General features: G+C 52.6%; 1 long non-coding RNA gene across 3 annotated transcripts; it reads left to right on the top strand.

The window, feature by feature from the left end:
• Positions 1 to 1233: 1233 nt before the first annotated feature.
• LOC308177012 lies at positions 1234 to 22586 on the top strand. 3 transcript variants are annotated; one of them, XR_013938786.1, is made up of 3 exons: positions 1234 to 6190; positions 18154 to 18324; positions 19222 to 22586. It is a non-coding gene; the product is annotated as an uncharacterized lncRNA (long non-coding RNA). The 3 variants fall into 3 exon arrangements; XR_013938787.1 differs by lacking the exon at positions 18154 to 18324 and having other exon boundaries at positions 1586 to 6190; positions 19222 to 19368; positions 19490 to 22586; XR_013938785.1 differs by lacking the exon at positions 18154 to 18324.
• The last annotated feature ends 4840 nt before the right edge of the window (positions 22587 to 27426 follow it).

Here is a 27426-nt window from a genome sequence, read left to right as displayed (position 1 = left end):
GAAACCTGAGCAACGACTTTGGAAGAGGCCGATGATAAGTAACAGCTCCTTCCTCCCGGCTGGGACCCCCAGCCCGCGGGAGCCCCACGGAGAGGGGTGGCACCCTCAGGGCCTGCCTGGCACCCTGCTGGAGGACACGGCCACCTGGCAGCTGGCAATCAGCCACCAATGCTTCCCTGGGTGTCGAACATACCAAGGCACGCGTCTCTTTCCAAGGAAGTATAAAACGGGGAAGAGCAGGATTTGAGGAGAGAGACGTGAGCATGAGTCAGCCCCCGGGTAACCTTGAACGCATTAACAGATGGCTGGGACCCAGCGAACAACGTTTGCAAAAGCACCACCGTTCAATCAACAAACCTTGTTTTCTGCGGAAAAAAAAGAATGTTAAAAGGAAGCCGCAAGGCCGGGGTGGAGGGGTGTCTGATTGCAGAGCAGGGGGCGGCCGCTTCCAGCATCTGTCAGTGCACGGCTTTCAGGAATGTATATATATAAATAAATGCAATGAAAAGGTCCCCAGTTCCAGTGAAAGGAAATGAATTTCCTTCTCAAGTGATTATGGGCACCATTATGCAAATAGTAGCCAGGCCAACAAAGCGGCCTCATAAGGAAAAGGAAATAGAGCCAGCAAAAGCAGCTCTGGGATCTCCAGGCAGGGGAGAGCAAGATATTACCCATGTAATAACACCACTGGTGAGTGGTGTGGTGCTATCCACACGAGGGGTGGGAACCATGAAAGAAGCTATCAAGGCACTTCTCATGTGTTCGAGTGGTTTCCTGACAGTGGTGGGAAAAAGACGAAAGAAAATGAAAGAGAAGAAAGGGAAAAAGAGAAGAAAGAGGAAAGGAAAGGAAAGGAAAGGAAAGGAAAGGAAAGGAAAGAAAGGAAAGGAAAGGAAAGGAAAGGAAAGGAAAGGAAAGGAAAGGAAAGGAAAGGAAAGGAAAGGAAAGGAAAGGAAAGGAAAGGAAAGGAAAGGAAAGGAAAGGAAAGGAAAGGAAAGGAAAGGAAAGGAAAGGAAAGGAAAGGAAAGGAAAGGAAAGGAAAGGAAAGGAAAGGAAAGGAAAGGAAAGGAAAGGAAAGGAAAGGAAAGGAAAGGAAAGGAAAGGAAAGGAAAGGAAAGGAAAGGAAAGGAAAGGAAAGGAAAGGAAAGGAAAAGGAAAGGAAGAAAGAAAGGAAAAAGAGAAGAAAAAGGAAAAAAAAAGAAAAGGAAAAAAGGAAAAAGAGAAGAAAAAGGAAAAAAAAGAAAAGGAAAAAAGGAAAAAAGGAAAAGGAATAAGGGAAAAGGAAAGGAAAAGGGAAAGGATAAAAAGGAAAAGACTTTGGTGCTTGAGCAGAAGCGACAGGCCCCAGTTTCTCTCTGCTCTTCCATCCCCGTGCTCACTGGTGGTTTCACAGCAAGGACGGGAGAAGCCCAGACCTGCACTGTGCAAGCCCAAAGCTCTGTTTGGGGCTGTGGTGCCCAGGCTGGCCCGGCACAGCCGCTCGGCGCTTCCCAGCTCGGAGCTGCCACAGTGGCAGGAGCTGCCCCCACCCCGCAGAGCTCGGCTGTATCCTTTTCTTGTCTCCTTTGCAAGCATTTAGCGGTAGCAGATAAATAAACCGACATCAATCATCTGTGCATAGCAGCATGATCACCTTACGGGACTCATTTCCTCTCAAAATACACAAGTTTAAATTCTATTTAGCTTTCCTTAAATTTTAATGTCTACCTTTGACATAAATATTTTAGCAGTCCGGGAGGGAAAAAGTGGAAGCAGGTTAGAGATACCCGGGGCTTCCCCTCGGGCTGCAGAGCGCGAGCAGCCACCTCTGTGCCCCCCGTGACCGGCAGATACCCAGGCTGTGGCTGGCCCCGCAGCCCCTCTTGGAGCTGGGGCTGGTGTGCAGCTCCCCTGCCAGTGTTTGGGTGCTGCATCGGCTGCAGGGCACCGTGGGGAAGGGAGTGGGAAGCAGGGAACGTGCCCGGCTTCTGGGTTGTCTGAGGAGGCTCCAGCCTAAGGTGCAGCACTGCTTAGGGAGCGAGGACTGACCAAGAATACAGTGAGGATTTCCAAACCCGGCCATGGACCTGCAGGATGTCACCAGCTGCTCCGAGCCCGGGAAGCACCCATCAGTGTGGGCACAGAGCTCTGTTTTGTCCCGGGCTGCTTCTGAACCAGCACCAGAGAAACACAGGGCACGAACCCCTCTTGAGTGATGTCTAGGGTGGGTTAAACCGAGCATATACTGCTGGCAGCACCTCATCCATGCCATCACTTGCTGCACCTCCCAGGACACGGCACAGGGGGATGATCCCTGCCTCTGGGGGATGGCAGGCATTGCAGACAGCTCCTGGGGAGGGGGTGCTGCTGAGAGCCCCCCACCACAGCCCGAGGGCTGCCGGTGCTGGGGCCAGCACCCTGGTGCTGCTGCGCTCTGCCTGGCCGGGTGCTCCATCTCTGTCAGTGCTGTGAGCTCGCAGCAGAGCTGATACGTGCTGGCTTGCCTTCAGCATTAAGCAAATCAGTTTGGCTCATTATTTCTGCAAGACCTTTAAAACAGAACGACCTCTGACTGCAAAAAGTCAGCCAAAGTGTGAGCCTCGGCAGCTCCTTGCCAGGCACGGCAGGGTTAGGGAGGCTCTGCCTGCACGCAGCCACCGGCGGGGTGGGCGGCATCGCTCTGCCCGTGGCCAGCAGCCCCTCTGTGCCACAGAGATGTGCTCTGAACAGTGGCATCTGCAAACATGCGTACGTGTGAGCTGCAACGCCTCTGCGACAGGCCTGCGCCTCGTCTGCCGTGTTTATGCGGAGCTCTGTAAACTCGTCCCAGAGATTCCCAGCCTCCAGTCAGATGGCTTCTGTAGGTCAGCGATGGTTTGTTTCCTCGTGGAAATTTACATTCCCTGAAAGAAAATGCATGGATAGCAAGAGGAAGATGCCCCTGACTTCCTTTCCTTTTCCCCTGATGGAGACGGGGCGTTTTGTTCTCTGCGCCCTCCCATCGCTGTTTGGCTTGGGGGCGCAGGCTGCAGCATCACCTGTGGCACCTTTGGGCAGGATCCAGTGGTGTCTGGAGCTGGGGACGTCTTCATGGCTTAGGGCTTGCTCCCTGGGGCCCCAAACCCAGCCCAGCAGACCCACGAGGGAGATGAGCGGCTCCAGGAGTCCCCGCTGCAGGCAGCAGCACCCCGCGGCACGACAAGGCTTGCCTTGGGGCTGATGTGTGTGCACAGCCCGGGCTCTCCATCATGCTGTACCACATGTGGTTATCTACGGGGGAAAACAGGTGCGGCGTGCTATCGAACCCATATGGTAACCGTTTAGCCTCACTTTGCTGCAGGATGAATTATGGCAGAAGAAGCAAGGCAGAGAGTCAGACCCAGCCAGGGCTGCCGGTTTGGAGATTTTGAAAATCAACCAGTTCTGGCCCAAAACTTGTTCACACCCTGTGTGACAGCCTGCTTCTGCTGTTCCAGGGACGTTACCTCCCCTAGCCCTGAGGAATGCCAGCCTTGTCCTCCTACAGACACCCAAGGGTGCAGCCCAACCCTTGCTGGGGGCTGGAGCTGGCGGGTGGCAGCAGGCAGGCAGGTTCGGAAGAGGTGCGCTCCGTGGGTGCAGCAAGAGGGGTGCTGCTTTGACTCCCCCTTTCCACCTCTGGAGCACAGCCCCTGCTCGCTGTGATCTCCCCCACTCCTGCTACTGTGCATTTGTTGGCTCGAGAAACGACCGCCTGAAAGAGAAGCACTGTGGTTTACCTGGGAGAGGGAGATCAATCCTGCAGCTTGCGGAGACCTCCAGCTGGAGGCCATCAATCCCTCTGTCAGAAGGAACTCTCCTGCTTGTGCTGCTGGAGTGAGCGATGGACTGACCAGTCCCCGTGTTGGTCATGGTGCATAAATAAAGCACTTTGTCAACCATGCTGAAGGAACCGATGGGCAGCGCCAGGCTTGACAGGCCAGGACAGATTATCCCTCCGAGCTATTAGTAGGTTTAGGGATGGGGCTTGTCTCGGCACAGCCCCTCACGCCGGGCACCAATGTAATAACAAACATTGTCCATCACCAGCAAACCATCTTGACCTCTCCCGAAGAGCCACCAGGATCCTGTTGTTCACGTATTCCTCCACATTATTAGTTCCAGCCTGGTCTGGGTCTTTTTAACCCCTGGCCTCATGGGCTTACCTTCATCTCAGAGGAGTTTATGGAATGAGATACATGCCCTTGCCCTTTCCAGCCCGGAGAGAGCTCCTCATGACATGACAGAAATCCAAGAAATCAACAACTCCGGAGGTTTGTAATAAGTCTGAATCCTTCCTAAACCCAGACACTCAGCACGAAGAGGGGTCAGTGAACCCCGAGCTCCTTCCCCTCGGCCTCCTGCCATCAGTCTCCGGGTGGATGATACGAAGCAGATGAGGCTCTCCTGGGACACCCAGCTGCTCTGAAGGTATTTCCATGGCTTGTGTCTCTGGAGCACGTGCTGGAGGCTGGGGAGCATCTCAGGGGGGTGCCCCGGGGAGGGGAATGAGCCCTGCCCTGTGCAAGGGTCACCTACATGTACACACGTGTGCGGGCGTGTGCGTGTCCCGGCACAAACCTGTGTCCATGCAGGAAGGGTCCAGGCTCCTGCTGTCCCTCTTGGAAGACCCTTGGGCTCAGGAACCACCCTCTGCAGGAGGAAAAGGCACAGAAAAAGTGTTTAATCCTGCTGGGGACCCAGCGCAGTGGGTCTGGCTGCACGAGAGGGGCCCTGGGAGTGGGAGGGAGCCAGAGCAGCAGATGCATCCATCTTCCCTCCTTCCAGCCTGCAGGTAAAATAAACACAGCTTCAAAAACACCCGTGCAACACCACTTTACTTGCTTCTGCAAATCCCGGCTCTGACACTCTCCCTCTCTCTGTCACACACGCTTCCTCCCTGTCCTCCCCGATTTGGCCTCACATCTCTCACTTCTTCGCCTCTCCCATGGAGCAGCCGGGGTGTGCAGGGGCTGGTGAGGACGGAAGCGCCGTGGAGCTGCCCGGGGAGCGGGCTGCCAAGCCCCATAAATAAAAGAACCCTGTTTGCTTTCTCCTTGTCCAGCCCTGTGCAAATATTTACTGCCCCCATGACCCGCAGAGGCAGCAGCGGCCGGGGATGGGGACGGGAAGCGGCGGCTCTGCACGGGGTCGCTGCTGCGGGAAGCGTCTGCCCTGCTCCGGGGACTGGCAGCCTTTGCACCGCTCCAGCAATTAGCAGAGTCTTAAAACCTTGCCAGCTGCTTGAGGACCTCATCCTGAGTTCGTCAGGTTCTTTCTTAATGGCCTTATGCTGTGCTTTCCCAGGGCCGGCGGCAGAGGTGCGGGGTGGGGAGGTGAGCAGCAGCACGCATCCTACTCATCCTCTCCCCAGGCTTTCCCGAGGTTTTACGAGCAGCACATGCAGCACTCAGGGCTGGGAAACCTGCGGCCTGGGGAGCTAGTAAAGCGTGTTAGCTCTCCAGGCAGCCGAAACGTTGTACCTGTGAATGATTCACATCCCTCGTGCTGTAGGGTGAGAAAAGTCTGTCAAAACCAGTATAACGGCTCACAGGAGGAGATGCCTGCTGAATTCTCTGTCCGGGAGGCTCTTGGTTTCACCCAGGGCTCTGCACATCTCTCTCCCTTGCTTGCTCAGTTTGTGTCTCTCCCAGTCACTCTGGGCATGTGCCTCCCCTCCTGCCCTGTTTGCTGGCCGCTGGCTTGCTTTTTATTCAAAGATAAGCCTGCACATCTGCTCAGATGCACGGGGAGCCTGCAGCTCCGGGTGCCCACCCAGAGCAGTGCCAGGCTCCCAAACCCCACAGGCACCCCATGCCGCCGAGCTTCTCCCACCCTTGGGGTAAACATGAACGGGATGGGTGTGAAGAACAGAGCAGACACGAGAGCAGAACTGCCCTTGAATTCACTTTCCCTGACATCACCCCACGGTGGGTGTATAGCTCCGGGGTGAGGATGGAAGGGAAAATGTTAACTGCCCCCCTCCAGCAGCTGCAATCAACTGGTCTGACTGGGATTTGCTGGTGGCAGGGCTGGGCCAGCTGCAGGCCATATAAATACCGCAGGGAGGGGGCTCTGGCTGGTTTGGGTGCTGGTCAGCTGCAGGTGGGTTGTTGGAGCCAGAATAATCCAGAGATGTCTGTGGTTCAGATGGTACCAGCGGAGGGGGTGGCAATGACATCTCTCTCTCCTGGTAAGTCTGTCTGCTCTTGGTCTTTTTCTTCTGGCCTATTGTGGTGTGTGTGTCCCCCTGTGGGCTATCTACAAGGGAATCAGGAATGCGTGGCAATATGAAATGTCCTCCTCGCCCTTTTAGTGTCCCAGGTGCCTGCAAGCTCCATATCCAGCCAGGCCTGTGGCTGAACAGATTCACTAACAGCTTTCTTTTGTAATATCTCAGCTTGGAGGAGTTAATTATCTCCAAATATTGAAAAGGGCAGATGGATTTTGTAGGCTTTACTCGGCTGTGTAATTTTGGTGCCCCAGAGATGCCGCGTGGTCTGGCTGTGCTGAGTGACACGCCGTCGCGCCCAGGCGCAAATGTCACTTGAGTATATCACCTCCTTCCCCGCCTGCTCTGCCCACCGGGGAGAGCTGCCTCTGCCAGGCTGTGCTGAGACTGCTAATGCTGCGCCGGCCATCTGAGGACGTGCTGGAGGCCGCCTTGCAAACCTCCATGCTGTACTTGTAGCCAAGGCAGAGCTGCAAATCCAGTGCTTTTGGCTTGAGCCTGCGTGCAAATGTCAGGGCAGGCTTCTCTGCACATCCTGAGCGTGGATGCAGCGAGAGGCCCGTGGATCCACAGGGGATGATGAGGAGCCCTTGCTCCAGCTGGCTGGAAAGCGGCCCCTCTCAGCCCCTCTTTCATCACTCCCCTTCCTTGAACCTCCTCTCCTGGGTTTTGGAGAACTGTGCTAATGCTCTGGCAGAGAAACGAGGGGTGGGGTGTGAAGCCTTTCTGTCCTGGGGGGTTTGTTCCACCCCTCTGGATCTGCTGTGTGCTTGCTGCTGGAGGTGGGCTCAGCCCCTCTCCCTGCCTGCTGCTTCTGCCTTAGTGGCTCAGGAGCCCACCTGTGTACGTTTGCATGGCCTGGGCTGCATCTGGGGACAGGGTTTTTGGTGTGATGCTCATGCTGGGGATAAACTCTCCTTCATTTTTACGTCTCCTCCACCTCTTTGTGCCTTGTTTCAAGCAGCGAAAGTTAAATGTGCCATCACATTATCAGCATGCTCAGCCCAGAAACTAAATAGAGATGTTCCTGGTGAACTCGCTTTAATCTCCGTTTGTTTGCCAAGCAAAGCAATCTCCCCATGCAGTTATGGCTCTCAGAAGCTGTCGAGGTGGAGGTGACTGCTAAAAAGGAGACAGGCACAGATCTTTTTTTGTGTTTGGGTTTAATGCAGGAGGTGAACTTTGTGGGACCTTTGCAACACTCCACTTCTGTTTATAGGTAAAGGTTGACTTCTATATTTGGGGGATGTGGGTCAAATAGCTAGTGGGGCTGTCTTCCAGGCTTTCCCAATTGTTAGAGTTGATTGAATTGGACTGGGGAGGGCAGTGACCACAATGCTTCCCTCCAAGCCTCCAGCTGGTTTGACTTGCAATGCAAATGCTTTCTCCTGTCACCTCCTAATGATCCTTTTTCCCCCTGCGGGTGTATAATTTCCCCTAGAAGTCTCCAGTGAATGGTTTCCATCACAGTTATTTGTCCCTCTCTCTTCAAGTCTGTGGCAACTTCTATAGAATTGCAGACCTGGCATGATTTGGGGTGGGAGTAGATTGAATTGCAGTATTTCATCTCTGGCTGTCAAGTGAGCCTGCATTACCTTCTGTGGGGCTGACAGCAAGGAGGCATCAAACCTGCTGTAATCAGGAAAATGAGCTGACAGTGGCCCGCTTTGCAGAGCTCTCTGCTCGGAGCCTGTGCTCTGGTCGAGCAGAGCAGCTCTCGGCCGGCGGAGAGGGGACGGAGGAGGAGAAAGGAATGCTTGGCTCAGCACAGCGAGGGAGGAAGGGAGAGCAAATGCTCTGCTGGGGGATGCTATTGGAAAGACATCATAGAGGAGGAGTTCATAAATCCGTGGGGCTTCTCACGGCTGAGGCTTGATTCATCTGAACATCAAAGGAGAGAAAAAGCCCCTCTGAGAGAGGCTGTAGGAGTCGGGGGGGAGAGGGGGCAGCTGAGGCACTGGGGCCCTGCACCTCATCCCGAAACAAAGTGCTTTGAAACCCCTCGTAGCCAGCAGTGGAAAACATCACCTGCAGGATGTGCCTATGTGTGTCTGGGGTCTGATCCATGTCTCAAATGATGGCAGATGATATTGTAGTGCTAGCTGGAAATGTTGACAGCATTGGTGTGCTTTGTACAGTGCTCACCTGGGGCTGTGCGTGCAAAGGTGCAAACCCAGCCTGCTGGCTGCAAAGGCAGGGCTCTGGAGAAATGGCCCTGGCCTGCTTTCTCGCAGCCTTTGAATTGCCAGAGTACTTCCCTTAGGCTTTCCCCAGTTTTGGTACTTGCCGTGAGTGTCTCCTGCTCCACGAGCAGCTCAGCGGGAGCACAGCCACCTGTGTCCTCCTGCCTTGGAGGTGTCCCAGCAATGACAGCAGGACGAGCTCCTCTGCCTGCCCCTGAGCTGGGAAGTGCCTCCAGGGGGAGAGCTGCAGGATCTTGCCCTGGGGAACGGGGTTGTGTATTGCCAGCTTGATTCACGGGGTCGTGTAGATTGATGGGGGCTTGGGGCATGGCTGGGCTGGACACAGCCTGGCTGAGGGGTCACTGATCCCATATATGTTAAAGTGAATTATTGAGCAGCAGAGCTACAGTTTCTCTATGTGCTGTGTGGGCAGAACTCAAGTGTCCCAGGCTTTTTAGCTTAACTGGGGGAAAAATACTACAAAAATCCCCTGGATTGTGTAGAGCTTGCCGGCCTAAAGCTGTGTCTGGGTTGTGAGATGCTCCTTATCCCAGGACATCCTTGTATTGTGTCAGCACAGGGATCTGCTCTGTTTTCCATTGCGGTGTGCAGGACAGCACATCTCCTCTGCCATCCTCTGTGGCCCTGCAGGAGGCAGGGGCTGAAAGGAGGTGGCCGGGCTCTTGGGCTCCTGCCTCCTCTCCTGCCTTGGGCTGGTGTCAGGTCTGCTGATGGGAGAGGGCAGCTGTGACAGGCGATAAAGCACGTGCCGTGTTTATTGACCGCTGCTTCTGCAGGGGAACTAAACCTTTCCTCCCTGGGGGACTGTAAGGCTGATTGATACTTAGGCAGCCTCTTGCTGTGCGTTTTTCTCCTCTCTGACAGCCTTCCTGGAGCAGGCAGTGCGGGCAGAGGAGCTGCTACACAGAACGGCTGCTTTCCCTGAACTCCAGTCCTGGCACAGGAACCCCTGCTGTGTTTTGGACAGGAGGGGACTGGTTTTCCCTCCTGGGGGAAGGAGAAGCTGGGTCTGTGCAGCAAAGTGTGAGTCCTGCAATGGGCATGGAGCCACAGGGGCTGTGTAACCCCCTCCTCAGCATTTAGGTGGGTCAGGATGTGCTGTGATACTTGCACAGGGACTGGATTTCTGGTGGCTTCAGCACCTCAGGACCTAGGTGCAATGGGATGGAAAAGACCCTCTGCTTTTATGGAGCACGTAGCTCAGTTTTTGCATGGCTGGATCTAGAGATGACAGTGTTAGGGGTACATCTAGTGCAGCTCCCATCGCATTTCCCTAAATCCTAATGGGAAGAGCTGAGCAGGGGGTGTGGAAGCTCTGCAGTCCCTCTGGTGTCCCTCTGCCTCTCTCCCCTCACCCATCAGATGAAGGATGGGAAAGGATTCTCACTTCTGCCAGGACATGTTGCCCCATCATCCTAATGAGGTGTGAGGCAGGGTGTGAACCCAGGGCTTATGCCACTTTGAGTGTTAATGGTGCTGGTGGAAGAAAGCTGACTCAGCACAGGGCAAGCTGCTGGTGGGGGAATAATGGAAAGGGTCCACCTGGAATATACCTGGTCAGAGTTCGGGTTAAAGCAGGAGGAACTGTAATCCTTGAGGTGCTCCCTCCCATATCACAAAACCTGCAAAACATGCTGCTGGGGACAGCAAAATCCATTACTGATGTGACTTCTGCCCAGGCCCCAGCCTTTGGGTACAACACTGCCCTGAGCCGCTGGAGTTTCTTTTGCCCCAGGGGCTGCAGCGCGATGCTGCATGGAGCCTAGCACATCTCCCAGCAGTTTTTCTCTGCTCCTCTTCTACTTTGCCAAAGTAGGGGAAGTAGTACTGGAGGAGAAGGCTGTATAAATCAACCTGCTTTATTGCCATGCACTGTTAAACTACTGCTGCATTTCACCCTGGAGATGGTTGCATTTCAGTGCAGGATGAATTGATTTCTGTATACCAAAGGTCAAATCCTGAGCTTCTGACTTAGTCCTTTCTTAGTCTGTACAAAGGCAAAATCCCCATTGAAGCAAGAATTTGGATATCAGCTGCTCTATAAATAACACAGAAGTAAGTGAGAACTAAGCCAGGCTCTGAAGCTTGCGAAGTGCTTGGGGATCCTCGGGAATGGATGGTCCTGGGTAACTTCTGATTTCGGCAGCAAAGGGAAGAACAGAGGCTTGGATCACAAAGTGGGAAGGCTTTTTCCTTTTCAGCTCTTCTGCAGCCTGACTTCCTCGCTTTGACAGAGGAATCCCTGAGAAGTGCAGCCTTGCTCTGAGCCATTTGGTCTCATCACCTCGCAGGAGCTTTTTAGTGCCGGGAGGATTCAAACGGGCAGGCGTGTAGTAGGCAGGTGGATGAAATGTCTCGCGTTCCCCTGCACTTTGTTTCTCTGTATCCAGCTCTTTTTCCGAGTTTGGCTTTCTTTTCCCCAAGGGAGGCAGTTAGCTTAATGAGGTAGCGTTCCTCTGATTGTTTCTGGAGATGCAGGCGGTGCCCCATCTCCACTCCCTGCCTCGCTCGGATCCTGCCAGATAAATCATGCTGATTTAAAATTGATCGTTCTGGGATGTGGAAGAAAGTGGAGTGGGCGGATTTACCCCATTAGGGTGCATTGATCACCATTACTGCGTGTAATCAGGGTTAATCTCAGGATTAATTGGGGGGATTTGCTGATGGAAACGATTGGCAATTTGTGTTAGTTACTGCTCTATTCGCCTCTAATGGCTTAATCAGATTACAAATTAAAAGTGGCTTCTTCCAGAGAATCTCCCTGGACTTCAGCGGCAACAGCCAGAGCAAGAGGAGAGAGGCGCATCCAGAGCATATGGTTTGCAGCTTCGAGCTAAATTACCGGGACAGGAGGATGGATGGAGAGCCAGGCCGGCACCCGCGGCTGGGCTGCAGAGGCTGCAGCGGCTCTGGTGCCTGCTCTGCCCATGGCACCTGAGCTGGGAGCAGCAAATGCATGGTGGTGGTGTGTTATGTTCAAGCATTTATCTGGGCGGGGGGAAACCCACCCTTAGCCTGGCTTCTGTGTGCTGTAGAGACACTTCTGGAGTGGCACAGGGGGCTCTGTGGGCTGGGACCAGCAGAAGCAGCACTTGGGCTCTTTCAAAACAGGGATAAACTTTAGGAGGGAACGGGCAGAATTTCAACTCAGAGCAAATCATTAAAATAACAGTGATTCTGCAGCAAATAAATTAAGGCTGATGAGCTGAGACTGGTAAAACTAATGATAGGAAGGAGTCCTGTCCTGGAAAGATTTGTCTAGTGGGAACTGAGCTGAAAGCATCTGAACTCTATTAGCTCCGTAGATTATAAAGCCAGCAGGGTCTGCCCATGAGCAGCTCTGCTGGAAGGATGCGGGAGAGGAGTCCTGCAGCAGTGCCATTCATCTCACCCAGGGATCCGGCACCTACTGGCCAGGCCAGAAACGGGGAGAATTAGGTACTGTCAAGCCCAGCTCTTCTGCGAGAAGGCACAAAATACGTCTTTTGGAAGTGTGCTACCATCCATTTACCTCAACAGATGGGGCTGGTTATAAGTGGGGAGGGCTCAGTCTCACCTCATTCCTAATCTGGGCTGATATCGATTGAGTTTTGGGTATGTGACAGTCAGACACAAGTGTTGGAGATTTATTTATTCAGCTATTTATAAAGACATTAGCAAACGTGAAGGAAGAAAAGAAAGTGGATGTTTCAAGTGGCTGCTGACAAGTTAGAGCAGTTTAATAAATCACTTGCAATAAACTACTTTACGTGCAGAGAGCAACACCATGGACTTCTTTAATAAGCCATTCATGATGGAACAGGCAACACTTAACAGAAATTCATTTGTGGGGCTTGTTGGTGTGCTCTGACTGTTCCCCGCTGTGAATTGCTTGCCAGGTACGTCTGCGTTTGTGCACGCTGAGACTGTGTGTAAATCTTAGGTCTGCAACTCCTGGGGAGGGCATCTCTGCCAGGAGCTGCTCCTCATCAATTAAAAGCGGAGCAGGAAGGGGTAGCTCATTCCTTGCTGACACTCCCCTGTTTTTCCACAACCACCTTATCTCCCATCGAGCCAGCTGAGACGAAGCCCTTTTAAAGGGAGTGTATCAGGCAGCCACGTACTTTAGCTGTTGCTCTAAAACACACATCTCATTTAGGATTAGGTAATGGCACTCCCTGCTTTTAGCATATCCAGCAGAGGCAGCTGCTGCTTGTCACTTTTTCCAAGCCTTTGAAGCACAGCAGCTCGAGCTGCGGCAGGGCACGGCTGGCCAAAGGACTGGCATTTGTGGAGGGAAGAGGTAAATACCAGGGGTGGACTCCAGCGAGCCAAAAGGCGTGTTCGGACTCAGGAGGAGGGGGCTGCTGGGGGTGCTGGAGGCGGGATGCTGCCTGCTGGGTTTATGAAGGTGTGGGTCACTGGATCCAGCTCCTCTGGTGGGTTTCAGCAGCTCTGTTCCCGTGCTGAGCAGCAGTGTGGCTGCAGCTCAGTCCCAGAAACGCCCCCAAAACCTGGCTGGATGCTGGTGGAGGTGAGCACGGCTGCGGCAGGGTCACGGTGCCTGCTGCATCAGAAAGCTCAGGAGAAAGCCTGGCCTTCTGGTGCCTATTGTATCCAGGGGGAAAAGAAGGAAAACTTTTTCTTTATTTTTTGTCTTCATACTTGGCTTAGACTGGGGGATCAACAACGTGGTTTGTGCACGCCAGGCTTTTAAATGGACCTGATGCAGGCTTCGGAAATGTCAGGCATTGTTCTGTCTATCCTGGAGCATTTGTATGAAAAGGTGAAAAAACCCTGTTCAAATAGAGGCGAGACTATCTGACTTGACTTTGAACACTGCTTTTGTTATTGTGCTCCTCAGGCTATGTGGTGTTTTATGAAGGCTTTGCAAGAAATTGCAATAAATATCCTCTGTTTTTAATGTACATGCCTTCTTAAATGCAAACAAAAAGGGAGGAGGAGGTCAGTGGTCATTCCTTATTTTTGTTTGCTTGCAGACTAAGTATTCCAGAGACAAAGTACAACCAGGATCTGTGGAAACGGATATTATTTCCTGGGTGGAAAGAATAAGAAATCCTAAAAAAAAAAAAAAAACCACAAAACCCCTACATCAGTATTTTTTTAGCATCTACATGCTGGCATATGGCGTGTACAAGAACGACACCTTTCACTCCTCACAGCGTTGGCTTCGAGGAGATACAACTGTCTGAGCCGTTCTCCTCTGCCAGGTGCAATTCCTGAAACCCCTTGGCAAGAGCTAGTGGGGCTGCTCTGTTATTTGTTTTTTACTGTTTCTTTATTAAAAAGCTCCAGACGCAGGCAGGCTTGCTTTGTTCCGTGCTTTATTGGTGCCTCTGCTCCCCCGTCTGATAAATGGATTGTCTGAGGCTTGAACTGGGTGCTCCGTTTGACTTCCCTGCTTCCATGCATTTTTTCCATGGCTTTAATCTTTCAATCTCTCTTGCAGTCAGCCAGGTAACTTGCCACCACACGCTGGTGGTTGCCCGCTGCTAACCCGTGCCCGAAGGCTCCTTGCCATGCAATTAACAGAGCCAAGGCAGGGTGTCTGGGGAGGCAGCCGGAGGTGGCTCGCCCTGAGAAGGGGGCTTGCTGGGTGCTGGGGACACCTCCAAAACAGCGATGTTCTCTGCTGCAAGACGTTCCAAAATAGCTCCTTGCAGCTTGAAGCACTGGTTATGTCAGGAGGGAGGCTGCCTGTTTTCCAGGACAGCAGCTTGGCTTATATGTGCCAGGAAGGCATTGCCTGGCCAAGAGCACCCCTCTGACCTCCCAGCAGTGCTGTGAGCTCCCCGGGGGCTTCACCCTCCTCTGCCTCGCAGCAGCCCACGGCTTTTACTGGGCTAGGCAGGTCAAAAGCTGCCTTTCTTCTGTGCCCCTGCTGCTGTCCACTGTTCTTGGAGATGTGGGGAACAGGGCTCAGCACCAGCTCCTGCTGCCACAGCTTTGTTTCCCCGGCCAAAAGAGCCCTTGGCTGCCCACTTAGTGGGTAAGCCACACGTTTTTATGTTTGTGATTATCGCTCTGTGTTCCTCTCTCCCTTTTGGAGGTTTAAGAGAAAGCATTCAGAAAACAGTTTTGGTGCTTGGCAAGGCGGCTGGAGACCCCATCTGTTGCTTCTTACATTGTTAAGCTGCTCTTTGCTTCCCATGCCAGCCTGGTTTCTGTTAAATGAAGCCTCACCAGGTCATGAGAGCCAAGCAGCTCCTAAATTAGTGAAGACATTAATCAGGTCCCATTTGGATTAGTGCTGGGTGTCTACGCCCTCACCCTCCCCTCCATAAATTAAGCAGGTTTTATATCTTCAAGGCTCCTCTGGAATCGTGTCCTCTCTGCCCTCCACCCCCTTCTCAATTGCTGGTGACAAGTATACACAGCTTAATTGGTTGGCATGGAAAAGGGCTGACATTAATTGGCTGTGTTTGGCACGCAGACTTCCCATCTTGCAGCGCCTCCCAGGGATCTTATCAATCCCATCTCCGAGACCAGCAGCTCCGAAGCTCGGCTGCCAGCTAGATGGGTTTTGATTCTTCGCTTCTGATGATTGAGATTTTGCTTGGCTTTCTGGCACTCTGGCTGGGGAAGAGCAGTTTTCACACTGCAGCTGGCAGCTCCTGTGCTCGGTGTACGAGGGCGGAGGGGATCTGCAGGGATCTGCAGGCACCGCCTCCCACCGCTCCGCAGGGCAGGTGGTGAGTGGGCACCAGCCTTCTGCCTTGCACCTCTCCCTTCCTGGGTGTCCAGCCGAATTTCAATGTAATGCACCCTATATACTTGCATAGGGTTAGAAAACGAGCTGTAGATTAACATTTTTGGAAGCGGAGGACGTATGTGGGGATGTATATGTTGGGTCCCTGACAAGTTTCAATAGGTGGTTAACTTACTTTAAAGGACAAATTCAGTAGTTCCTCATCCTGGTTTTTTATCCCTCCCCTTACCTGATTAATTCTTAGCCCATCTTCATAATTAACAGTGTGAAAGGCAGCAGCTGTCCCTCCTCTCCAAACAATCTTTTTACCATCAGGGAACAATACTTGTACTGGGATGAACAGGAACTTTCTGGTAGCTCTAACTATAAAAATAATTTGATGCTTTTTTTATTACCTGGTTATGACTGCCTGCTTTCACTGTATTTACTTAATAGGGTCCTAAATAGCCATGAATCCCTCCTTGGTGCAATCAGCAGTGCTGTATCAGTATTGGTGTCCGCACTTAATAGCGTTTAAAGTGTTCAAGTAGGATTACAAAGCAAAAAGATTGCCCAGTGGAGGACTCCGGCAGCAGGGCTGGGAGGGCGAGCAGCTGGGGGTGGTGGTTGGTGTGGCTCTGTGCATGCGATTGCGTTGCAGACTTCCACTGATCACCTCTGGGAAGTGATAAAATTCTTTAATTCAAATGTGCAAAATCTTCCCTTCCATTGTTCTTCAAACTGAACTCTTACTTTATTAAAATGATTTGGGGCTGAAAATGAAAGTCAGCAAAAAAGAAGGTTCCGAAGGTGAGGTGGCCACCTTCAGACACCTGCAGTGCTCATTACGTCTGGTTTCCTGTGGGACAGGCACCTTTCCTGCCCTGATTTCCAGGGAGAAAAGGCCAGGAGAAAACAGACCCACTGACATCACATGAGTTGGTGGCAGATTTGGAACAAAACCTTTAACAGCCTAAAAGATTTGAAGATAATTAGACTTTTACAAGTTCTGTGAACAGGGGTAGTTGGGGTGAAGAGAGCAAGTGAGCTCTTAGCAGCTAATTAAAGCTGGGACCTGGCTCTTCCTTAGAAGCTGTGGAGGAGATGGATGTTACAAAGGCCTAGCCAGAAGCAAAGGTTCATTTCAAGGGTTAATTTTGTTCTCCCATGCCAAATGCAAGACCTTTGTAGACAGTCTGGCCCTGAGGGGTGGGGGCTACCGTGGAATTACAGTGAGTTTTCAGAGATGGGGCACCCTCCTTTGCTGCAATGGCATGTTCTCACCTGATGCCCTCTCCCTAGGTTGTTTCTGCAGCCAAGAAAACCACCTCCGATGGCAGCAGCAGGACTGCTGCAGGCCAGGATCGTGCCTGTGACCCTTCAGCTCCCCTCTCCCTGCCCCACGGCCGTGGTGGCTGGCAGCTGTGCTGGAGGAGCAGCCTGCTGCCCAGGGAACCCCCGTCCTTTCTGAGGCTTTCCCTGAGGAGCTGCCATCTCAACACACCTTCACTTCAGGGAGCTTAACAATATTCAGCCGCGGCTCTCTTTATTACCGTGATCCCTGGCTCTCAGCAGCGTGTACCAGGAGCCTTTTTCCCTGCAGTGTTTATGCACTTTAGCTATTTGCAGGATGTTGTCATCTCGCCCTTTGGTTGCTGCTTGCTTAAAGTAGGCAGATGCTGCACTTAAAATACTTCTGTCTGGATTCCTCCAGCCTCTGGATCATTATAGCCTCCCCTTAAACTCTTCTCAGTGTATCAATATCTTTTCTAGTAATTACATGCTTAAAGAGCATGCAATAGCCCCGGTTTTAATACACCCTCTCCAGCCCAGTATAAACACACAGCAACTTGTATACAGAAAACAAACCAAAAGCCTTACTCGGAAAGCTTTCCACTCCATCCACAGCTATCTCTCTTGGGGAGTGAATGAGAAAGAGCACATGCTGCGACTGACAGGCTCTCGGCGTCTCTTAGAGCGCTGTTGGACCGCGTTCAACAGCTAATGGCAGCGACGGTGGTGGAAGGACGCGGGGCAGCGAGCCCGGCTCGCCTCCCTGTCTGAGCCCTCGGTGGTTGGAGATTGTCAGAGCAGCCTTTCTGGGGACGCAACATCAAATGGGAATTGATTTTTGGTTTAATAGTCTAAATGCACTGTAGGAACTTATACCAAAGGAAAAAAGTTCTCCCAGCATCTCCCTGTGACCACGGGCTGACGAGGCACTGCTGCTCCCCTGTACCAGGGGACCTGGGGGCCCGGTGTCTGAAGACCACCAGTTCTCGCCATTTCAGCACAAATGAAGACAAGCATCCATGAGGAGGTTAATGATGCCTGATCCTTGCTGTGGGGCGGTGCTGGTCCTTGAGGGCTGCCCCCGTTTTCTCATGGCCAGTGCTGGTGAGTGCTGACATCCTGCCATGAAGGACGAAGAAGCCGAGCTCGCTGGTACAACCTTGCCATCAACCAGTGTGGGGAGACGGGCTGTGGAGCCTGCCAGGCCCTCCCACACTGGGCATCCATCCTCTGTCAGAGGGAAATGCAGCTCAAAAGTGTCACTTCTTGGTGCTGGTGGGCCAGGAACACCCCGGAGCCCGAGGAGCGAATGGTCCTTTGGAAGTGACCTCGGGATGGGCTTGTCCCAGGGCTGCCAGCCTGCCCCTTCCACCAGCACTGGCTTCCTGGCGGAGGGAGGGGAAGAGCAGCACAGGGGAAATATCCCTGGTGTCAGGTGCTTGCAAATGCTGGGATTTGCTGGTGCGTGCCCTGCTGGAGGGCTGTTCTTCACTGAGATAACATTGTTTTTTACCAAGGGTTTCAGTTTCCTCCAAGCGTAACTCACTTTGCTGTTAAGACCTGAATCTCTGCTGATAAAGGAAGGCTGAGCTCACAAGAATATAAAGTTTCCAGAAGGTAATTGGAGAGCCTCCTCTGTGCCTTGCACTTATCATCAGCGGGGCCTGCTCCTGCTTCTGCAAGGTGTCCTGCATGGAGCACAGCGAGGCAGGGACCCCAGCAGAGCATCCTGTTTGCAGGGGGCAGCTGTGGTCAATGACTTTTCCAGGACAGCAGCGCTGTTCCAACAGGCCAGCATCTCTGAAATCCCAGGAGATGCTCTGTGACTTTACATCACTCAGGTTTTCACACTGAGGACTGGGAGCTTGAGGTGACTCCTTCCTCCTTTAGCACGTACAAAGAGCTCTCAGGTGAGTTTTTGCTGTAAGAAATGCCTTTTTATATGGCATTCCTTGTTAACACAGTTCTTAAACTTTGCCCTAAATTAGAGTGTGATCTAAATGACAGATACTATCTGTTTTTATTATACTACTCATTTTTTCTTAATCAGATATTAACCTTCGTTGCTTTTGCAATGCAAAGGCATTATTGCAGATGAGTGACCAGTCCCAAGCATTTCAAAAGTCTGGATAATCTGAAAAGAAAACGGGCCCAGCAGGAGAACTGCCCCATGAGGAGGGAGATGAACCAAAGGGTGGAGAGGGAAGGAGAGATCTGAGGGTGTGACTGTACTGCCTTTGTTCATCTGACACAGACAAACCCGTCTATTTCTCTCTCAAATCTTTCTTTTGGAGTAACAAATTCTTGCCCCTTTCATACATGTGTAGCAGGTGAAACACATGGAAACAGGCTGCTAAGGGCAGACAAAACTCAGTTAACTTCTGAGTCAAATTGCTCACTTAGTAACCAAAGTTTTCAGAGTGGCTTTTTTTTTTTTTTGGAAGATTTGTGTTGATCTGGGGAGAGGAGGCAAGTCTCTCCCTCTCCATCAACTTCTGCAATTAGGGAGGTTTTTATTCTGAGTGCTGGTAATGTGGGGCCATCTGTATTGGCTCCAGCAGGTCCTGTTCCGCAGCTCCTGTGCTTAATTGCACTTCCATTGGCAACTTAAGCAGTCCCTGCATGTGTTTCAAATGAACTCCCCACTTCAGGCTGGTTTTACAGATCACCTTTGTGTGATTGGCAATTAAAACCCTTTTCAGCTGAGGGAGAACTACTGCCTGACTTTCAGCTTGTATCTCCCTCCTTCAGCTTGCTCTGCCTTTTTCATTTTCTAATATTCGCTCGGGTCCTTATCTATTGCACAGGCCCCACCGAGGAGCTGTTTGCCTCTTCCCCTGATGGGAAGCGTGCCTTTTGGGAGAGCGGCTGGGTTTTCCCTGCAGAACAGGACATCTCCAGCTGTGCAGCAGATCTGCCCGGCTCTTAGGTGCTTGCGGGGATCAGAGGCGGAGGTGAGCACAAAGGGGGATGGAGAGCAAAGGAGGGCAGGCTGAGCCCAGTGGTAAATCCATCCCCTGAAGCTGCAGCGCAAACAGGAAATGATCTCTTAACGCTGTGCACCTGCATCTCCAGGAATAACATCCAAAAGGGGCCCAAGCCCGCAGCAGGGTCCAGAGGAATGGCGCTCTCGAGTCCAATGGCAGGGATTTTTAAGACTCCTTGGCCAGCTCCAGTCCTCGCTCAGCTTCTGGTTCCTGCCTTGCGCCTCTGCCAGATGCACGCTCCCTTTCCCTCTCCTGCAGTAAAGGATTTCTGTGCTGCAGAAAAGCACCGAGGTGGCAGCTCTGGGAGCTGGGGGCTGGCGGTGCCTGGCTGCCTGGCACAGCAGCACCGGCGTGCTTCGTGCAATGCTGGTGCATGGGGACAGCGATGTTGCTGAGGGCTTTCAGCAGCCGGGTCTGACCTGGAACCATCAACACGGTGAGCTCACAGCTCCCGGCTATCCCCTGCCAAAGCTCCTCATCGGAAATAACAAAACGTGCGCACGGATGAAAATGTGCTTATCCCGAGGCTGGGACGGCTGCGGCCAGCCCTGTGTGGAGCCGCCCCGGCTTAGCCAGACGCCATCAGCCGGGATGGGAATGTCAACGGGACCGAAACCAGTGGGACAGATCTCCTGCCCGGCCAGGAATCCGGTCGGGCTGCTGCGAGGCGGGTGGGTGTCAGCACCCGCACGCATTATGTGCAGGTGAGGTGTCACCCAGCTGAGGTGCCTCCCGAAGCACAGGTCCTACCAGGTCTGCTGGCTCTTCCCTTCGGGAGTGACACGAATTAAAGTGTCTTTAAAGATCCGGCGCTGAAGGTTTCCCCTGACCTCGGAGGATCTGACAGGACTTGAAAGGCTGGGAAGCTGCAGCTGAACTCACAGCGGAAGGAAGGTGATTCCCTGTCAGCCAGGCTCGCTGGTTCAGAGACGAATACACTCCCCTGTAATCACTGCTTTGCCAGGAGCTTCACCTTTCCTTTGCAGTGCAGGCAGCGTCCACACAAAGCAGAGCCTGACCTTCAGAGGGATGTGGAGCACTCTGGTGTTGCAGCCACTTCCAAGCCAGAGTCCTCCCCAGTGCTGTGAGAACGAGGTCAGGCGGCGTTCCCAAATCCACTGCACTCGCCCTACAGATGTGGAGGAAGAAAGGGGGCAGAGCGCCTCTGGCAGCAGAGACCTAAAGCTTGGAAAAGCCTGAAAGAAATTGCCTGCAGCTGCTTCTGCAGCATGATGAAATGCGAGACATGACAGTACTTCTTGGATTGCAGGGGAGTGGGAGAGGTGTTTTCTGGAGGCTTGCTTCCCCTGTCCCATGGGGGTGTCCAACAGGGTGACTGTGGGATTTAGCTCCGTGATGGGGGGATTAGGCGTTCCTCAACAAAGATGGTTTCACATTCTTTCTCCCTGATTTACCACTCGGTGCTCTCCTTCCATGAACAGAAATCGTCTCGCTCAGCCCCCTTCCAGTTACGGCGTTATAAGGGTTTACAGCCCAGCGTCCTTTTCTAGTGTATTTGCCTTGATTTAATGCTTTGATTTGAGAGTTATTTTTTACAATAAGAGAAAGATGGTCCATGCCAAAAAAAGCAGTTTCATAAAATGCTGAACATGACTTGCATTCTGTAATTGCAAACCTGAGAGACTTGGAGTAATTGACATTTTGGATGTATTGCAGAGTATCGTATTTAATCTTGAAAAGCAGGTTCCAGGCAAAGGAGGCAACTGCCAAACCAAACTCAGACTCCTCGCCGGGTTCCTACCATAACTCATTTTCAAATCCATTCAGCACAGTCCTGAACCCAAATGTTTACGTTTTTGATTTGCTAAGATAATATTCCTGGGTCACCGAAACTGTTTGTCAGGGAGCGTCTCGAAGAGACAGCCGGACTTGGGGATGCGCTGGCTCAAATATCATAGGCGTGCGAGGGTCCTAGCGCTTTGTGGCTCTCTGATGAGATCCTGGAGAATCGCATCTGTCTCCCAGGAATGCAGTTGCCCTGCTGCATGGGATGACAGTGATATCTCGCCTTGTTGTCCACTTGCTCTCACATCGCCTGCCAGATGTCGGTGTCGAGGCTTGCGGCTCCGTGCTGTAAGCACACGGTGTGCAGGCTCCTGCTCGAGGGGGCTGAGGGGCCGTGTCGGTGGCTTTTGTGCTGCCAGGATATCCATTCACGAGTGTGTGAAATTGCATAAATGTGGGACCGGACACAAATTAAATTTCACAGGAGTGTGACTCAGTGTATGTGTATTTTTGTCGGTGCATGACTTCAGTGTGTGTGTAATTTTATAAATGTGTAGGATGTGACTGATGCTTGGTAAATGCGTCTAAGGCGGGAGAAGCGTTGCAGAGGCAAGCCAAACTTCCAAGTTAACCCACGGGTTCTCCTTTTCCTTTGTCTACAAGTGCAGCTTCTGTAAAGTATCTGTCCCACATTATCATGGTTTACAGCCCGGCTATAAACATTTGCTTCTGTTTGAAATACAACAAATATAAGCGGAAATCTGCTCTCTGCTTTATGCGTCCCGGTAAAAGATACCAGTTGAAGTTTTTAAAAAGGCCAGCCCTCTTCTTGCAAACAGAGTGTTTACATTGCCACAGATTCCAGTGGAGCGAATACTAATTTACAACGGTGCAAATGAAAAGAAAGCAGAAAGCCCAGGAATGTAAGAGGGAATTATACACCCTGACCATGGAAATGAAGACGCAGCCCTGGCTCCGTGGCTCTGAAAGCACCGGCTGAGCCGCATTCATAGCGGGCCAAGCTGTGACTCTGACTCGGGTGGGCTGAGGCCAGCCCTGGATCTGGTGGTCGGAAAGGTCTCCCCGTGGGGCTGTGAGGGCCGTGAGCTGCTTCTCCTGAGCAAGGCCAGCGGCTTTGGGCCGTGCTTGTTTGTTGTAGCAGCTCTCAGCATTGTCAGGATCGGGACCGTGCTGAATTTGGTGCTATACGCGTGTGCTGGGAATGCTGTCCTTAGCCTCGGGGGGCTCCCAGGCCTTGTCAGGGTGCGAGGGGAAGGGGAAGGAATCCATCCCTTCCTTTCGCAGGGATGGATTTTCCAGCAGCGCTGCCAGCATGGTTTGGGGATGATTTGGGGGTCAAGGCTGGCATCGATGGGGAAGGGGTTATTATTTGCCCAGCTGCACATCTTTATTCATAACGTGCCCATTGTTCTTAACATTTTGCATATTTCATTGTGAGAAATGGGGCGGGAAGGGGGGAAGCAGTCGCCGCATCTCTGGGAGTTCGGCTGCTCTTTTATTTCCTCCAAGGCAGGCTGCCGCGGGAGCCCGTGGCTGTCAGGATGTTCACATCTGTTCCTGATTTGTGGACAATGGAGCACCATCCACTCGCTGCACATGTACGGTCTGTGACAACTTGACAGCCTGCCCAGGAATTCAGACCGAGCGGTTACTATCCAAAGCCATCAGCGTTGTCTGATCCAACATTAGAAGCGGGGAGGGAGGGGTTCGTTATTTCAAAGAGAGGGAAATAGAAGTTGCCTATTTTTTTTCCTTTTTTTCTTTTTCCATTGGCACTTGTGATGAGTAGCACTAGAGACTCCCTTTATCTGGCAAGAGGGGGTGTTTGGAGCATGAGCAACAGGAGCTGGTACGCTTCAAAGCTGGCCCTGCCATGGGAGGGGAGGTGGGCAGGAGTAGGTTCAGCCTCTGCAGCTCATTCTGGAAGAAAATATCTGCTCCTGTAATTATCTGCCTTGCAGGAGAGAGGTTCTCCATCTGCCCCTCTCCATGTACAGGAGCAATCCAGTGTGGCACATCCTGCCCATGCAGCAAGGCAGGGGGATGCAGATTCCTTAGTATGTTGCTCCTCACCTCCTCCTTTGGCTTGAGACAGGCATCCCAAACTGCGGCGTGTGCTGCTCCCCCTGCCCCCTACATCACCCCAGTGCAAGGACAGCAACAAGCAGGAGAAATGGAGGGCCTGGCCAAGAGTGGGGCAGAGAAGGTGACAGCTCGGTGTGCGCGCTCTGGGGCTGCCTTCCTGCTCCGCGGCACGCGAGCTGCGTCGCTTCATCTCCTTCTGTGCAGCAATTGGGTGTAAGTAGGTCTGAGCAAGCCTGACAAAATACAAGGGACCTAAATTACATTACCTTGCACACCAGCTCTGAATCTGACCTTGGGGATTAATTAGATAAACAACAATCTTGTACTGTACCTTATATAAATGTACAAGCAAGGCACCATTAAGGATTACCTTGTCACTAACCTAAGCCCTTAGTGATTTAATTAGACAATTAGAGGGTGCTTGGGAATGCTCTCGTAGTAACCAGAGATATTAACACCATTTGTATTTATATTTAATGGCATTGCAGAAGGGATTTTAATTATTCTGAGTCTTACTTGTCTTTAAACTTCCGAAGACGAAATTCTCCCCTGACTGTAACAGTCTCGCAGGTGCTGGCGCAAGCGTTGACTAGGGCAGGTCCAAGGGCCAAGCCCCTTTCCACTGGAAACCAGTGTCGCTCCTAGGAAGAAGGCTTTTTTGTTAAGATGGGGTGGGATTTGCTGGTCCCTAGGTGAGGGCAAGAGGGGAAAACAGCCCCCGGTGTGCTGCCTCCTGAGTAGCGGTAAGTACCGAAGCTGCGTCCTGTGGTAATGACTGCACAACGGAAAGGTTTGTGCGATGGTGCTTAGGATGGCAAAATCAATGGCACGTTCAATACCTGTACGTGGAAGAGTGATCGGCGTGTTTCGTGGTCCTTGGCAGGCTGTAATGGAGTGGGATGTTTATTGGCACTGCAGCCAAGGTGTTTGATAGGGTCTCCCTTCGTCAGGCAAGGCAAACTCTGTCCTGCTCTGGTCCTCTGCAGAGTCCCGGCTACCAGTGGCCACACGGCAGCTCAGTGATATCCGGTGCAATCTGGCGACTGGGGGAAAGCCTTCAGCTCGCTTCAGCTCCAACCTAATTTAGGATATGAGCTGGAATCCCTGAAGGAGAGGAGTCTTTGTCTCAGCACAGGGTAGGTCTCAGCCTCTTCTTCATCAATAGCAACCACGTGCCCTTTCTTCCTGCCTTCCTAAAGATGCCATTCTTGCAATCTCTCTGCCAATAATTGTATTTTCACTGTATTACAGCCCCAGTAATACAATTAAGCCTAAATAATATAGATGAAGTGGAGAGTAATCTGATTTGCTAACTAATGCTTGAGTCAACTAGATTTTTTTCCTGTTTTCCTCAATCTACAGTTGACTAAACCCACAGCCATTCCTCCACTCCCTGCCCTTCAGTGAAATGTGGGCGCAGAGGGATGGGTGATTCATCAGAGGGACGCAGCCAGCCTTCCAAAAAATGAGAGGGCATTTGCTTTGGTTTTCTACGTGGAAGGGACTGGAATCCTCCTGGGAGCTATGCATGAGGCAGCGAATGGGATGTCCTCAGATAATCAAAGACAATGAGGAGAAGTGGGGTCAACGATCCGTTCAATGAAAGCATAAGGCAAATGATATATTGAGCAGCTCCGGAGAGCGGTGATTTGACAACGGCCCGCACTGAGCCATCTGGGCAGGAGGCAGGGTGCGAGTGCCGGGGTGCGAGACGGGCACCGCGGGTGGGCTTCTGGGGCTGCAGGCACTGCCGGCTGCTCGACACGGGCACGCACGCAGCCGAGGCATTGGGGTTACATGGAAGAGGTGCCTTTGCTGGCCTCCAAATGAAAGAAAAATCTTCTTTGGAATCTAGAGGGGGGATGTTCATGTATGGCCTGGTTTTCTGGGAGCTGATTAGCTGGATGTGAGCTCGGTGGGCTGAAGCAGAGGGTTATTGCAGCCATTCGGGGTCAGGACTTTGGTATGTTGTGTCGCTCTTTTCCATTTGCAAAGAGCAAAAATATGAGAGCAGACCTCGAAAAACCTGTGTAAATAAGAAATAAGAAAGGAAAAATAAAACCGCAGGGAACAGCTTCCCCTCACATGCTTTGCTCTGCCTTTTTTAGGCAAATCTGCTGCTGGCCCGTGCCGCCTCCAAGCTCTCCCCGAGCTGTGGGGTCCCAGTGCGCCGGGAGCCCCCTGTGCTCAGGCGACCACCTGGGGACGATGCAGTTTCACGGCATGGGGACCCACTTTGAAGGCAACCTGCAGCAGTGGTTGGGCTCCACCACCTTATAGCAGTACTCTGAAGAGGTCTGCAGTGAAATATTTTGCATATTCTTTTTGTTTATTTACATAATCAGAAAGATATGTTAAGCATTGTGTTTGGAGGAAGAAAAACAACAGTACGTGGCCTCGGGAGGGTGCCCCATGTTCAGGGCCCTGCCTGCTTGGAGCAGTTACTGACAGCCCATTTATTTGGAGGGGCTTTTGCTGTGCCAGGCCAGGTCTCCTGCACAGCCAGGCTTCCGTCAGCAGCAAGAAGAGGCACGGAGGGAGCTGAAGCAGCAGTCAGCGGTTAGGTGATGGCAGAGGAAGTGCCAGGATGCTTTGTTCAAGGTAGATGTGCTCCCCGGGCTGCCAGATGACGAAGGAATTTGGAAAAATAATGTCTTTCATGTGGGTTTAGGTCCTTGTTGTGAGGAGTTGGGGTAGGATTAAGTGTCCCGTTGGGTAAGAGCCCTGAGAGCAGCCTCCTGGGGGTGCCCGGGCTCTCCTACCGGGGGGCCTGGCTGGAGCTGGCAGTGTATGGGTAGGCAGAGGGGTGGGATGGAGATTCAGGCGTGCTGCCCAGTGCCCCTGCATGCCAGACCCTGATTTTCCACGTCCTGCCGCCTCCCAGCCCTTGACCAAACCCAGAGCCTTGGCAGTGCCACGGCAAGCTGCAGCCCCCTCCTTGGAGAGGGCACAGGCACTTCCGAAGCCTCCAAGCAGCCCAGCTGCACCCACTGCCTGTGGCCACCCTCCGGGGGGCTGCTGGCCCCCTGGGCAGCCCACCCCAGCTGCAAGGAAGCCCCAGGCTCTGCAGCTCCCCACGGGCTGGGTGCAGCTGCCCTGCTCTGGAAGGCGAGAGCTTGGCTGGGTGTGCATGGGCTGAGCGGTGCCAGGGGCCTCAGAGACAAAAAAAAAAGGTCTTGAGCCCTCTTTGTTTGCTGCTGGAGGGTGGTGATGTCCAGATGAGCGTCTGCTTTGAATTCAAAGTGAAGCTGAGGGCTCTCCTATCCCTTATTCCAGGCTACAAACTGGTTTGTGTTCCCTCTCACCCTGCCATAATCATGAAATGCCCCACAGCAGTGTGGGGAGGAACTGAATTTCAGGCAGGATTGGGTTGGGGAGGTTTCACAGCAGCTAGCTTGTTCGTGTCCGGGGCGGAAGGATCTTGCATGGCTCTTGACACAGCCCTGGCCATTGTAACAAAGGAAAGTGCCTAACAGATCTCATATGGTGGATAGCGAGAACAAGGAGGAAGGAGGAAAAGCTTGCTTGGTGAAATGAACAGTTTGTCTATTCAGGAGCCAGTGCCAAGGCATGGAGCCCTTGGGTTTGCACTTGGCATCGGTGGCCAGTGCTGGGAACCTCGGCTGCTGCCAAGTAAAGCCTCCTGTTGATCATGATGGAGCACTCTAAACAATTCTCACCCGAATGCTGCACATGGTGCATTAGGTAAGGCTGCTGGCTGACAAAATGCCCACCAGAGCAAATGCTGGCTCTCCTGCTGAATGCGCTTCAGTGATTCTGTGTCTGAGGCTGCGGGAGGAGCCTGGAGAGCGCAGTTCTCACGACAAACACCGGCCTGGATGGTTGCACTGGGATTACAGCGCGGCACCACGGAGGCAGAAAGAAACTGTTTTATTTATACATGCACTGATATTATTTCTCTCTTCTACCTCCAAGCTGGAGCTGCTCTTTCCTTCCCAGCAGCTGCTCTTGGTGATTTGTACGTGGCCGGTGGCCTCAGCTGTCCGCTGCGTTGTCACCTGCGGAGCCCAGCGCCCCTCGCTGCGGTGCCGGGCTCAGGAGGTGCCAAAGGAGCAGTGCCCGGGGCCGTGCAGCTGGTGGCCGTGGGGGTTCGGCTCTGCCAGCTGGGGACCCGGGGAGCCTCACCAGCTCAATGTCACCGCCGTGCACTCA

This window comes from Anser brachyrhynchus (assembly GCF_964034855.1).
Source record: "Anser brachyrhynchus genome assembly, chromosome: 13".
NCBI classification, from domain to species: Eukaryota; Metazoa; Chordata; class Aves; order Anseriformes; family Anatidae; genus Anser; species Anser brachyrhynchus.
Note: the sequence above shows the minus strand (reverse complement) of the source record. Positions and strands in the feature narration are given on the sequence as shown.